Genomic DNA, 13,319 nt, shown 5'->3' with positions numbered 1-13,319 from the left:
CAATATGGAAAGAAAGGGAATTCCTAACTTTCAAGGGAACGCCTATCAAACATCAAGAAGCCATTAGGAATTTATTACTGGCTGTACAGAAATCTAAAGAGGTGGCAGTCTTACACTGCTGAGGTCATCAGAAAGGAAAGGAAAGAGAAATAGAAGGGAACTGCCAAGCGGTTATTGAAGCCAAAAGAGCTGCAAGACAGGACCCTCCATTAGAAATGCTTATAGAAGGACCCCTAGTATGGGGTAATCCCCTCCAGGAAACCAAGCCCCAGTACTCAGCAGGAGAAATAGAATGGGGAACCTCATGAGGACATAGTTTTCTCCCCTCAGGATGGCTAGCCACTGAAGAAAGGAAAATACTTTTGCCTGCAGCTAACCAATGGAAATTACTTAAAACCCTTCACCAAACCTTTCATTTAGGAATTGATAGCACCCATCAGATGGCCAAATCATTATTTCCTGGACCAGGCCTTTTCAAAACTATCAAGCAGATAGTCAGGGCCTGTAAAATGTGCCAAAGAAATAATCCCCTGCCTTATCGCCAAGCTCCTTCAGGAGAACAAAGAACAGGCCATTACCCAGGAGAAGACGGGCAACTAGATTTTACCTACATGCCCAAATCTCAGGAATTTCAGTATCTACTAGTCTGGGTAGATACTTTCACTGGTTAGGGAGAGGCCTTCCCCTGTAGGACAGAAAAGGCCCAAGAGGCAATAAAGGTGCTAGTTCATGAAATAATTCCCAGATTTGGATTTCCCTGAGGCTTACAGAGTGACAATGGCCCTGCTTTCAAGGCTACAGTAACCCAGGGGGTATCACAGGTGTTAGGTATACAATATCATTTATACTGTGCATGGAGGCCACAATCCTCAGGGAAGGTCGAGAAAATGAACAAAACACTCAAACGACGTCCAAAAAAGCTAGCCCAGGAAACCCACCTCACATGGCCTGCTCTGTTGCCTATAGCCTTACAAAGGATCCAAAACTCTCCCCAAAAAGCAGGACTTAGCCCATACGAAATGCTGTATAGATGACCCTTCCTAACCAATGACCTTGTGCTTGACCGAGAGATGGCCAACTTAGTTGCAGACATCACCTCCTTAACCAAATATCAACAAGTTCTTAAAACATTATAATGAGCCTGTCCCCGAGAAGAGGGAAAGGAACTATTCCACCCTGGTGACATGGTATTAGTCAAGTCCCTTCCCTCTAACTCCCCATCCCTAGATACATCCTAGTTAGGACCCTACGCAGTCATTTTATCTACCCCAACTGCGGTTAAGGTGGCTAGAGTAGAGTCTTGGATACATCACACTCGAGTCAAACCCTAGATACTGCCAAAGAAACCCAAAAATCCAGCAGACAATGCTAACTATTCCTGTGAACCTCTAGAGGATCTGCGCCTGCTCTTCAAACGAAAACCAAGACGAAAGTAACTAAAATGGTAAATCCCCATGGCCCTCCCTTATCATATTTTTCTCTTTACTGTTCTCTTACCCCGTTTCACTCTCACTGCACCCCCTCCATGCCACTGTACCACCAATAGTTCCCTTTACCAAGAGTTTCTATAGAGAATGCGGCATCCTGGAAATATTGATGCCCCATTGTATAGGAGTTTATCTAATGGAACCCCCCTTCACTGCCCACACCCACATGCCCCGCAACTGTTATAACTCTGCCACTCTTTGCATGCATGCAAATACTCATTATTAGACAGGAAAAATGATTAATTGTAGTTGTCCTGGAGGACTTGGAGCCACCGTCTGTTGGACTTACTTCACCCATACCGGTATGTCTGATGGAGGTGGAGTTCAAGATCAGGCAAGAGAAAAACACGTAAAGGAAGTAATCTCCCAACTGACCCAGGTACATAGCACCCCTAGCCCCTACAAAGGACTAGATCTCTCAAAACTACATGAAACCCTCCGTACCCACACTCACCTAGTAAGCCTATTTAATACCACCCTCAATGGGCTCCATGAGGTCTCGGCCCAAAACCCTACTAACTGTTGGATGTGCCTCCCCCTGCACTTCAGGCCATGTTTCAATCCCTGTACCTGAACAATGGAACAACTTCAGCACAGAAATAAACACCACTTCCGTTTTAGTAGGACCTCTTGTTTCCAATCTGAAAATAACCCATACCTCAAACCTCACCTGTGTAGAATTTAGCAACAATATAGACACAACCAACTCCCAATGCAACAGGTGGGTAACTCCTCCCACACGGATAGTCTGCCTACCCTCAGGAATATTTTTTGTCTGTAGTACCTCAGCCTATCATTGTTTAAATGGCTCTTCAGAATCTATATGCTTCCTCTCATTCTTAGTGCCCCTTGTGACCATCTATACTGAACAAGATGTATACAATTATGTTGTACCTAAGCCCCACAACAAAAGAGTACCCATTCTTCCTTTTGTTATTGGAGCAGGAGTGCTAGGTGGATTAGGTACTGGCATTGGCAGTATCACAACCTCTACTCAGTTCTACTACAAACTATCTCAAGAACTAAATGGTGACATGGAACATGTTGCCGACTCCCTGGTCACCTTGCAAGATCAACTTAACTCCCTAGCAACAGTAGTCCTTCAAAATTGAAGAGCTTTAGACTTGCTAACTGCTGAAAGAGGAGGAACCTGTTTATTTTTAAAGGAAGAATGCTGTTATTATGTTAATCAATCTGGAATCGTCACTGAGAAAGTTAAAGAAATTCAAAATCGAATACAATGTAGAGCAAAAGAGCTTCAAAACACCGGACACTGAGGCCTCCTCAGCCAATGGATGCCCTGGATTTTCCCCTTCTTAGGACCTCTAGCAGCTATAATATTGCTACTCATCTTTAGACCCTGTATCTTTAACCTGCTTGTTAAGTTTGTCTCTTCCAGAATCGAAGTTGTAAAACTACAAATCATTCTTCAAATGAAGCCCCAGATGCAGTCCATGACTAAGATCTACCTCGGACCCCTGAACTGGCCTGCTAGCCCATGCTCTGATGTTAATGACATTGAAGGCATCCCTCCTGAGGCAATCTCAACTGCACAACCCCTACTACACTCCAATCCAGCAGGAAGCAGTTAGAATGGTTGTCGGCCAACCTCCCCAACAGCACTTAGGTTTTCCCGTTGAGAGGGAGTACTGAGAGACAGGACTAGCTGGATTTCCTAGGCCGGCTAATAATCCCTAAGCCTAGCTAGGAAAGTGACTGCATCCACCTTTAAACACGGGGCTTGCAACTGAGCTCACACCTGACCAATCAGAGAGCACAGCAAAATGCTAATTAGGCAAAAACAGGAGGTAAAGAAATAGCCAATCATCTATTGCCTGAAAGCACAGTGGGAGGGACAAGGATCAGGATATAAATCCAGGCATTCGAGCCGGCAATGGCAACCCCCTTTGGGTCCCCTCCTTGTATGGAGCTCTGTTTTCACTCTATTAAATCTTGCAACTGCACTCTTCTGGTCTGTGTTTGTTACGGCTCGAGCTGAGCTTTCGCTTGCCATCCACCACTGTTTTGACACTGTCACAGACCAGCCACTGACTTCCATCCCTCCAGATTCAGCAGGGTGTCTGCTGTGCTCCTGATCCAGCGAGGCACCCATTGCCACTCCCGATTGGGCTAAAGGCTTGTCATTGTTCCTGCACGACCAAGTGCCTGGGTTCATCCTAATCGAGCTGAACACTAGTCACTGGGTTCCACGGTTCTCTTCCATGACCCACAACTTCTAATAGAGCTATAACACTCACCGCATGGCCCAAGATTCCATTCCTTGGAATCCGTGAGGCCAAGAACCCCAGGTCAGAGAATACGAGGCTTGCCACCATCTTGGAAGTGGCCTGCCACCATTTTAGAAGTTGCCCACCACCATCTTAGGAGCTCTAGGAGCAAGGACCCCCCGTAACATTTTTACTCTCTTCTCCAACCTCTCTCACTATCCCTCAAGCTCTCTCTCCTTTCAATCTTGGTGCCACGCTTCAATCTCTCCCTTCTTTTAATTTCAGTTCCTTTCCTTTTCTGGTAGAGACAAAGGAGATGCATTTTATCTGTGGACCCAAAACTCCGGCACTGGTCACACACTCAGGAAGAGAGTCTTCCCTTGGTGTTTAATCATGCAGGGACGCCTGCCTGATTATTCACTCATGTTTCAGAGGTGTCTGACCATGCAAGGATGCCTGTCTTGGTCCTTCACCCTTAGCGGCAAGTACCGCTTTTCTGGGGGGCAAGAACTCCCCGACCCCTTCTCTCCATGTCTGTACCTCTTCTCTGCTTTTCTAGAGGGCAAGAACCCCCCAACCCCTTCTCTCCATGTCTCTACCCCTTGTCCGCTTTTCTGGAGGGCAAGAACCCCCCACCCCTTCTCTTCATGTCTCTACCCTTTCTCCACTTTTCTGGAGGGCAAGAACCCCCTGACCCCTTCTCTCCGTGTCTCTACCCCTTGTGCACTTTTCTGGAGCGAAAGAACCCCCTGAACCCTTCTCTCAGTGTCCCTACCCTTCTCCATTTTTCTGGAGGGCAAGAATCCCCCGACCCCTTCTCTCTGTGTCTCTACCCCTTCTCCACTTTTCTGGAGGGCAAGAACCCCCCGACCCCTTCTCTCCATGTCTACTCTCTCTTTTTCCTGGGCTTGCCTCCTTCACTATGGCAACCTTCCACCCTCCCTTCCTCCTTCTTCTCCCTTTGCGTGTGTTCTCAAAAACTTAAAACCTCTTCAACTTACACCTGACCTAAAACCTAAATGCCTGATTTTCTTCTGCAACACTGCTTGGCCCCAATACAAACTTGACAATGGCTCTAAATGGCCAGAAAACAGCACTTTCGATTTCTCCATCCTACAAGACCTAAATAATTTTTGTCGAAAAATGGGCAAATGGTCTGAGGTGACTTACATCCAGGCATTTTTCATATTTCATTCCCTCTCTAGTCTCTGTTCCCAATGTGATTCCTCCCAAATCCTCCTCCTTTCCCTCCTGCCTGTCCCCTCAGTCCCAACCCCAAGCGTCACTGATTCTTTCCAGTCTTCCTTTTCTACAGACCCATCTGACCTCTCCCCTCCTCCCCAGGCTGCTCGTTGCCAGGCTGAGCTAAGTCCCAATTCCTCTTCAGCCTCTGCTCCTCCACCCTATAATCCTTCTATCACCTCCCCTCCTCACACCTGGTCCGGCTTACAGTTTAGTTCCATGACTAGCTCTTCCCCACCTGCCCAACAATTTCCTCTTAGAGAAGTGGCTGGAGCTGAAGGTATAGTCAGGGTACATGTACCTTTTTCTCTATCAGACCTCTCTCAGATCAGTCTGTGTTTAGGCTCTTTCTCATCAGACCCCACTAATTATATACAGGAATTTCAATATCTAACTCTGTCCTACAACTTAACCTGGAGTGACTTAAATGTCATCCTGACTTCTACCCTCTCCCCAGATGAACGGGAAAGAGTTTTTTCTCTAGCCCAATCTGAAGCTGATAACTGCTGGCTTCACAAGCCAGACCTCCAGGAATGCATTAGAGCAGTTCCCTGAGAGGATCCCCAGTGGAACTATCAGGTAGATTCCCCAGGTATAGCCAGGCGAGATTACATGATTTCCTACCTAGTTGAAAGGCTTAAAAAGGCAGCTTACAAAGCTGTTAATTATGACAAGCTTAAAGAAACTACCCAAGGTAAAGACAAAAACCCAGCCCAGTTCATGGCCCACTTAGCAGCAACCCTTAGATGCTTTACTGCCCTAGACACAGAAGGGCCAGAAGGCTGCCTTATTCTTAATATGCATTTTATCACCCAATCCACTCCTGACATTAGGAAAAAACCTCAAAAATTAAATTCTAGCCCTCAAACACCACAACAGGACTTAATTAACCTTGCCTTCAAGGTGTACAATAATGGGGTAGAGGCAGCAAAGTAGCAACATATTTCTGAGTTGCAATTCCTTGCTTCCACTGTGAGAGAAACCCCAACCACATCTCCCAGCACACAAGAACTCCAAATGCCGGAACCGCAGCTGCCAGAGGTTCCTCCAGGACCTCCTCCCCCAGGAGCTTGCTACAAGTGCCAGAAATCTGGCCATTGGGCCAAGGAATGCCCACAGCCCAGGATTCCTCCTAAGCCATGTCCCATCTGTGCGAGACCCCACTGAAAATTGGACTGTTCAACTCACCTGGCAGCCAGTTCCAGAGCCCCTGGAACTCTGGCCCAAGGCTCTCTGACTCCTTCCCAGATCTTCTTGGCTTAGCAGCTGAAGACTGACACTGCCTGATCGCCTCGGAAGCCTACAGGATGTGGCTCATCCTCGGAAGCCTACACCTGTAGGCTCATCACAGGTGTTCTGGGTAACTCTCACAGTGGAGGGTAAGTCCGTCCCCTTCTTAATCAATAAGGAGGCTACCCACTCCACATTACCTTCTTTTCAAGGGCCTGTTTCCCTTGCCTCCATAACTCTTGTGGGTATTGATGGCCAGGCTTCTAAACCTCTTAAAACTCCCCAACTCTGGTGCCAACTTAGACAATACTCTTAAGCACTCCTTTTTAGTTATCCCCACCTGCCCAGCTCCCTTATTAGGCCGAGACATTTTAATTAAATTATCTGCTTCCCTGTCTATTCTTGGACTACATCTCATTGCTGCCCTTCTTCTTAACCCAAAGCCTCCTTTGCATCTTCCTCTCATATCCCCCAACCTTAACCCACAAGTATAAGACATCTCTACTTCCTCCCTGGCAACCGATCACATGTCCATTATCATCCTATTAAAGCCTAATCACCCTTACCCCATGCAATGCCAATATCCCATCCCACAGCATGCTTTAAAAGGATTAAAGCCTGTTATCACCTGCCTGCTACAGCATGGCCTTTTAAAGCCTATAAATTCTCCTTACAATTCCCCCATTTTACCTGTCCTAGAACCAGACAAGCCTTACAGGTTAGTTCAGGACCTGCGCCTCATCAACCAAATTGTTTTGCCTATCCACCCCATGGTGCCACACCCATATACTCTCCTATCCTCAATACTTCCCTCCACAACCCATTATTCTGTTCTGGATCTCAAACATGCTTTCTTTACTATCCCTTCGCACCCTTCATCCCAGCCTCTCTTCACTTTCACTTAGACTGACCCTGACACCCATCAGGCTCAGCAAATTACCTAGGCTGTGCTGCCACAAGGCTTCACAGATAGTCCCCATTACTTCAGTCCAGCCCAAATTTCATCCTCATCTGTTACCTATCTCGGCATAATTCTCATAAAAACACACGTGTTCTCCCTGCTGATCGTGTCCAACTGATCTCCCAAACCTCAATCCCTCCTACAAAACAACAACTCCTTTCCTTCCTAGGCATGGTTAGTGTGGTCAGAATTCTTACACAAGAGCTGGGACCACGCCCTGTAGCCCAAACAGCTTGACCTTACTGTTTTAGCCTAGCCCTCATGTCTGCGTGCAATGGCTGCCACTGCCTTAATACTTTTAGAGGCCCTCAAAATCACAAACTATGCTCAACTCACTCTCTACACTTCTTATAACTTCCAAAATCTATTTTCTGCCTCATACCTGATGTATATACTTTCTGCTCCCCAGCTCCTTCAGCTATACTCACTCTTTGTTGAGTCTCCCACAATTACCATTGTTCCTGGCCCAGACTTCAATCCAGCCTCCCACATTATTCCAGATACCACACCTGACCCTCATGACTGTATCTCTCGGATCCACCTGACATTCACCCCATTTCCCCATATTTCCATCTTCCCTGTTCCTCACCCTGATCACATTTGGTTTATTGATGGTAGTTCCACCAGGCCTAATTGCCACACACCAGCAAAGGCAGGCTATGCTATAGTACAAGCCACCAGCCTGCCTCTTAGAATCTCTCATTTCCTTTCCATCTATCCTCAAGGAAATAAGTTCTCACTGTTCCATCTGCTATTCTACTACTCCTCAGGGATTATTCAGGCCCCCCTCCCTTCCCTACACATCAAGCTCGGGGATTTGCCCCCACCCAGGACTGGCAACTCTTAACTCTCTCTTAGAGTGGATAGATGATCTTTGCTGGCAGAGGACCCTCCAATACTTTCACCCTGATGAAGTTCTATTCTTTACTTTTATACTCACTCTTATTCTCATTCCCATTCTTATGCCACCCTCTACCAGTGCCTACACAGCTGTCCCCGCCTTACATGCAGACTAGGCAACATCTCCTGTCTCCCTACACCTCTAAACTTCCTTTAACAGCCCTCACCTTTACCCTCCTAAAGAACTCATTTACTTTCTAGACAGGTCCAGCAAGACTTCCCCAGACATGTCACATCAGCAAGCTGATGCCCTCCTCCACACTTACTTAAAAAACCTTTCTCCTTATATCAACTCTACTCCCCCCATATTTAGACCTCTCACAACACAAACTACTATTCCTGTGGCCACTCCTTTATATATCTCTCTGCAAAGACCCACTGGAATTCCCTTAGGTAACCTTTCACCTTCTCGATGTTCCTTTACTCTTCAGCTCCAAAGCCCAACTACACATATCACTGAAACAATTGGAGCCTTCCAGCTCCATATTACAGACAAGCCCTCTATCAATACTGGCAAACTTAAAAACATTAGCAGTAATTATTGCTTAGGAGGACACTTACCCTGTATTTCACTCCATCCTTGGCTACCTTCCCCTTGCTTGTCAGACTCTCCTCCCAGGCCCTCTTCTTGTTTACTTATACCCAGACCCGAAAATAACAGTGAAAGGTTGCTCATAGGTACTCAACATTTTCTCATACACCATGAAAATCAAACCTCCCCCTCTACACAGTTACCTCTTCAGTCCCCATTACAACCTCTGATGGCTGCCGCCCTAGCTGGATCCCTAGGAGTCTAGGTACAATACACCCCTTTCTGTACTCCTTCTCATCTTTTTACTTTGCATCTCCAGTTTTGCCTTGCACAAGGTCTCTTCTTCCTCTGTGGATCCTCTACCTACATGTGTCTACCTGCTAATTGGACAGGCACATGCACACTAGTTTTCCTTACTCCCAAAATTCAATTTGCAAATAGGACCGAAGAGCTCCCTGTTCCCCTCATGACACCAACATGACAAAAAAATAGTTATTCTGCTAATTCCCTTGCTTGTCAGTTTAAGACTTTCTGCCTCCACTCTTGCTCTCGGTACTGGAATAGCAGGCATTTCAACCTCTGTCACGACCTCCTGTAGCCTCTCTAATGACTTCTCTGCTAGCATCACAGACATATCACAAACTTTATCTGTCCTCCAGGCCCAAGTTGACTCTTTAGCTGCAGTTGTCCTCCAAAACCGCCTAGGCCTTGACTTACTCACTGCTGAAAAAGGAGGACTCTGTATATTCTCAAATGAAGAGTGTTGTTTTTACCTAAATCAATCTGGCCTTGTGTATGACAATATAAAAAAACTCAAGGATAGAGCCCAAAAACTTGCCAACCAAGCAAGCAATTATGCTGAACCCCCTTAGGCACTCTCTAATTAGATGTCCTAGGTCCTCCCAATTCTTACTCCTTTAATACCTGTTTTTCACCTTCTCTTATTCCGTTTAGTCTTTCAATTCATACAAAATGGTATCCAGGCCATCACCAATAATTCTACATGGCAAATGTTTCTTCTAACAACCCCACAATATCACCCCTTACCACAAAATCTTCTTTCAGCTTAATCTCTCCCACTCTAAGTTCCCACACCACCCCTAATCCCACTCAAAGCAGCCCTGAGAAACATCGCTCATTATCTTTCCATACCACCCCCCAAAATTTTCACCACCCCAACACTTTACCACTATTTCATTTTGTTTTTCTTATTAATATAAGAAGACAGGAATGTCAGGCCTCTGAGCCCAAGCAAAGCCATCATATCCCCTGTGACCTGCACATACACATCCAGATGGCTGGTTCCTGCCTTAACTGATGACATTCCACCATGAAAGAAGTGAAAATGGCCTGTTCCTGCCTTAACTGATGATATTGTCTTGTGAAATTCCTTCTCCTGGCTCATCCTGGCTCAAAAGCTCCCCTACTGAGCACCTTGTGACACCCACTCTGCCTGCCAGAGAACAACCCCCTTTTGACTGTAATTTTCCTTTACCTACCCAAATCCTATAAAATGGCCCCACCCCTATCTCCCTTCGCTGACTCTCTTTTCAGACTCAGCCTGCCTGCGCCCAGCTGAAATAAACAGCCTTGTTGCTCACACAAAGACTGTTTGGTGGTCTCTTCACACGGACACGAGTGAAAGTCATGATCCCAGATGTTGGAAGTTTGGCTTGAGTACTTGAGGGTAGCCTGCTGAGCAGTGGTTCTCAAGAGACTGGTACTTTCCTCCAGGATATGGTTGCTAGACTTAGTAAGTAAAAATACAAGACACCTAGCTAAAAAGGAATGTCAGAGGCAACTTTTTTTTTTTTAAAGTAAAGCTAGATCCCAAATATTGTGTGGGACCTATTTATAGTGAAAAAATTATTTGTGTCTCTAAAATTTAAATTTAAGCATCCTGGACTTTATCTGGCAAGCCTATTCTATGGAGCTTTTTCATAATTTGTGGAGGGAATTTTTGTCATCACAGTGATGGAGGGATGAGGGATGCTAGATATTGCACATGTGTTGAACAATCTTACACAACAGAGAATTGTCCCGTAGCCACATGACTTTGCATATCCCCATGGACATTCTTGAAAACAAAGTATTTTGGGTGGGTTTTAATGTACAATGAATTTAACATACAATGGAATCTTAAGAATCAGAATGTAACAACTGTGTAAATTAAGGGATGATTTGACTTTTTGTTTTAGTCATTTCAGCTATTCCTTGTTCCAGAAAATCATTTCACCTATGGCAACAATGCTTGAGGTATTTCAGTTGCCAGTACACAACACCTGAATCATTTCTAGCTGTCACCATCATAGTGATTCTATGTGTATGTGCAAGCACCCAGTTGTTCATTGCTCTTGTAGTATTATTGGGCCCAACTTCTTACTTGCTGAAATATTTGATTATAAATTACTTTTAGTTTATTTCTTTTTTACACTAAAATTAGGGCACTATATATTTAGCTCACAATATTTGTATAGATGTCACCTGTGAATTTCATTTCAGGAAAGTAAGGGGGTCTTGGGTCTGCTACAGTTGATATCCAATGGTAGGGGGTCCTGGTACCTCAGATTTGTCTACTATTTCACATGGGTGGAGTCCAGTAGTGGGGGAAACACTTTGATTGAAAATGGTTCTAAAATATTGAAGGAAAAATCAAAATGGCATGACTATGCAAACATATTGCAACCTCTTCATCTCTTCCTTTCTCACCTCTCTAAATCTCTCAGAGAAGCATAGAAATCAAATCTTCATTCTGCTTAGTTTTAAAAATGCTGTTTTTCCCCCTAAGCTTTTGGACACTAATTACACCATTGAATATCAAACTTATTTCTTTGCATTAATCAAAGTTGTGTTTTATAAGTCCTGACATTTCTAAATGGAAAAGAAGTTTAAGCCCTGAGGCTGTTTAGGGTTTACTAATACTGATACTTCTATAAGAATAAGTAATGATAATGTTGATTAGAGCTTTACAAAGATTTATTTCTAAGGGAATACATTGTCTCACTAAGTAGAGGACAGACCCAGATCTTGAAGATATCCAAACATAAAGATTACAGTTCACATTCTAGGTTATTAAGCAACTTGTCTGACAATTAAATTTCTATATGGTTCCATGAACCACCATTATCATAATAAATATCATTTGGGTAAAATTGGTATTGGAGATGCTATGAGGCTGTCTTGGAGGGAAGAAGGGGAAAAAATGGATGCTAGTGACAAGAGAGGTCAACAATAAGCTTGGATGTTCTGGTTACCAAGTACTATATAATAAAATCTCCCTAAAATTAGTGGCTTAAAACAATACCCAATTTAATTATATCTCATAATATTAAGGATCAGGAATTCAGACACCTTAGCAATTCTGCTCCATGTGGTGCCCACTAGTCACTCTGCAGGGATATTCACCTGGTGGATAGTCTGGTCTGGAAGGTCCAAGACAGTTTCATGTGCATGTCCAATATCTTAACAGGGAGAGTTAGAGGCAAGGTTTGTCTGCGCTCCTTGTCAACTCCATGTGATCTTTTCTGTAGGGTAATTGGTCTGATTACGTAGTGTCTCAGGGTTGCAAGAGTGATCATTCCTTGAGATGTGAAGTGGAAGCAGCTGGTCTTTTGGCCTAGAAGCTAGTGCAGTGTCATTTGTGCTATATTCTACTGGCCAAAACAGTCACAGACTCAGAGGAAGAAAAATTGACCTCACCTTTCAAGAGGAAAAGGATCAAAGAATTTGTGGCCATCCTTAATCAAAACCTCCAGATTTGAAGGAAAAAAGATAAGCCGGTTGATGGACACACATGAGACTACCCCAAGATGCAAAGAGCCATGTTCATGCAGGAAAGAGGTTGTGAAAAGAGACAGAGGGAAACGGCCCAGTGCAAGATGAAATGAAGTGTGGTGGATGGACAGAAGTACTGCTACCATGGTCCTGAAGAAGTCTGAAAATGGGTTAAATTTGCAATGTCATGTAGTATGACAGTATCATGCTTGTTAAAATGAAAAGGTACAGCAAGCTAATATTTTCAAATATTATACCATGCATATTTTATTTCTGGAAGATTACTTCTCCAAAGCCCTCTTGAAAGTGAGGAAAGAACATGGCAGACAAAAGATTAAATGGTTCCATCTGGACTTCCAAGTTCAGTTATAAAGTCCATTTCGCCCAAGAGTGTGAAAGCATCAAGTTGTTTAAAATGAGCCTAAACATCAAGGAATCAAAGAATAGAGGTTATAAAATGGACCCCAAAATAGGAAGGATACAGCTATAATTGCTTTGTTGAGAACTGGGAGATAAGACTCCACTTGAAAAGCTGTGTACTTTTTATATGTGAACACTGCAGAGTCATGAGGCATCTGGGTCAGGGAGGAGTTCATTACCAATATAAGCAGATCAACAGCCAGAATAACATTGCAGCACCAGTTCCCCACACCTAGCCCTGCAGGAGATAAGAGCCATGAAATCTTTTTATGTGGGTGCCACGGGACAGGAAATAATGGATTTTCTCCATTTACATACAGTAAAAAACCAACTGCCTCCCTCTTCCCTCCCAAAATAAGAGAGGAAGGAAAAAAAAACCTTTTGCTGCTTTCTGGTGGGGATGAAAAGGATCCTGTTTTCTCACCTTAACCATTTGGATTACAAATGAAATGTCTCCAGGAGTATGTTCCCACCTGGAGAGGTCCTGATCCACTCTTTTAATATGTAAATTTCTAGGAGCTAACCAAATAACTATCTCAGGACAA

At 44.3% G+C, this 13,319-nt stretch overlaps 1 pseudogene; it reads right to left on the bottom strand.

Moving 5' to 3' along the window:
- The window catches only part of LOC134761504 (small ribosomal subunit protein uS10-like), a 162,789-nt pseudogene extending 150,473 nt beyond the window's left edge, over positions 1–12,316 (bottom strand).
- Between the last annotated feature and the right edge of the window lie 1,003 nt (positions 12,317–13,319).

The sequence above is a fragment of the Pongo abelii genome, chromosome 4 (genome assembly GCF_028885655.2).
Source record: "Pongo abelii isolate AG06213 chromosome 4, NHGRI_mPonAbe1-v2.0_pri, whole genome shotgun sequence".
Taxonomy (NCBI): Eukaryota; Metazoa; Chordata; class Mammalia; order Primates; family Hominidae; genus Pongo; species Pongo abelii.
The sequence above is the reverse complement of the archived record's forward strand: the minus strand, read 5'-3'. Positions and strand labels throughout refer to the sequence as shown.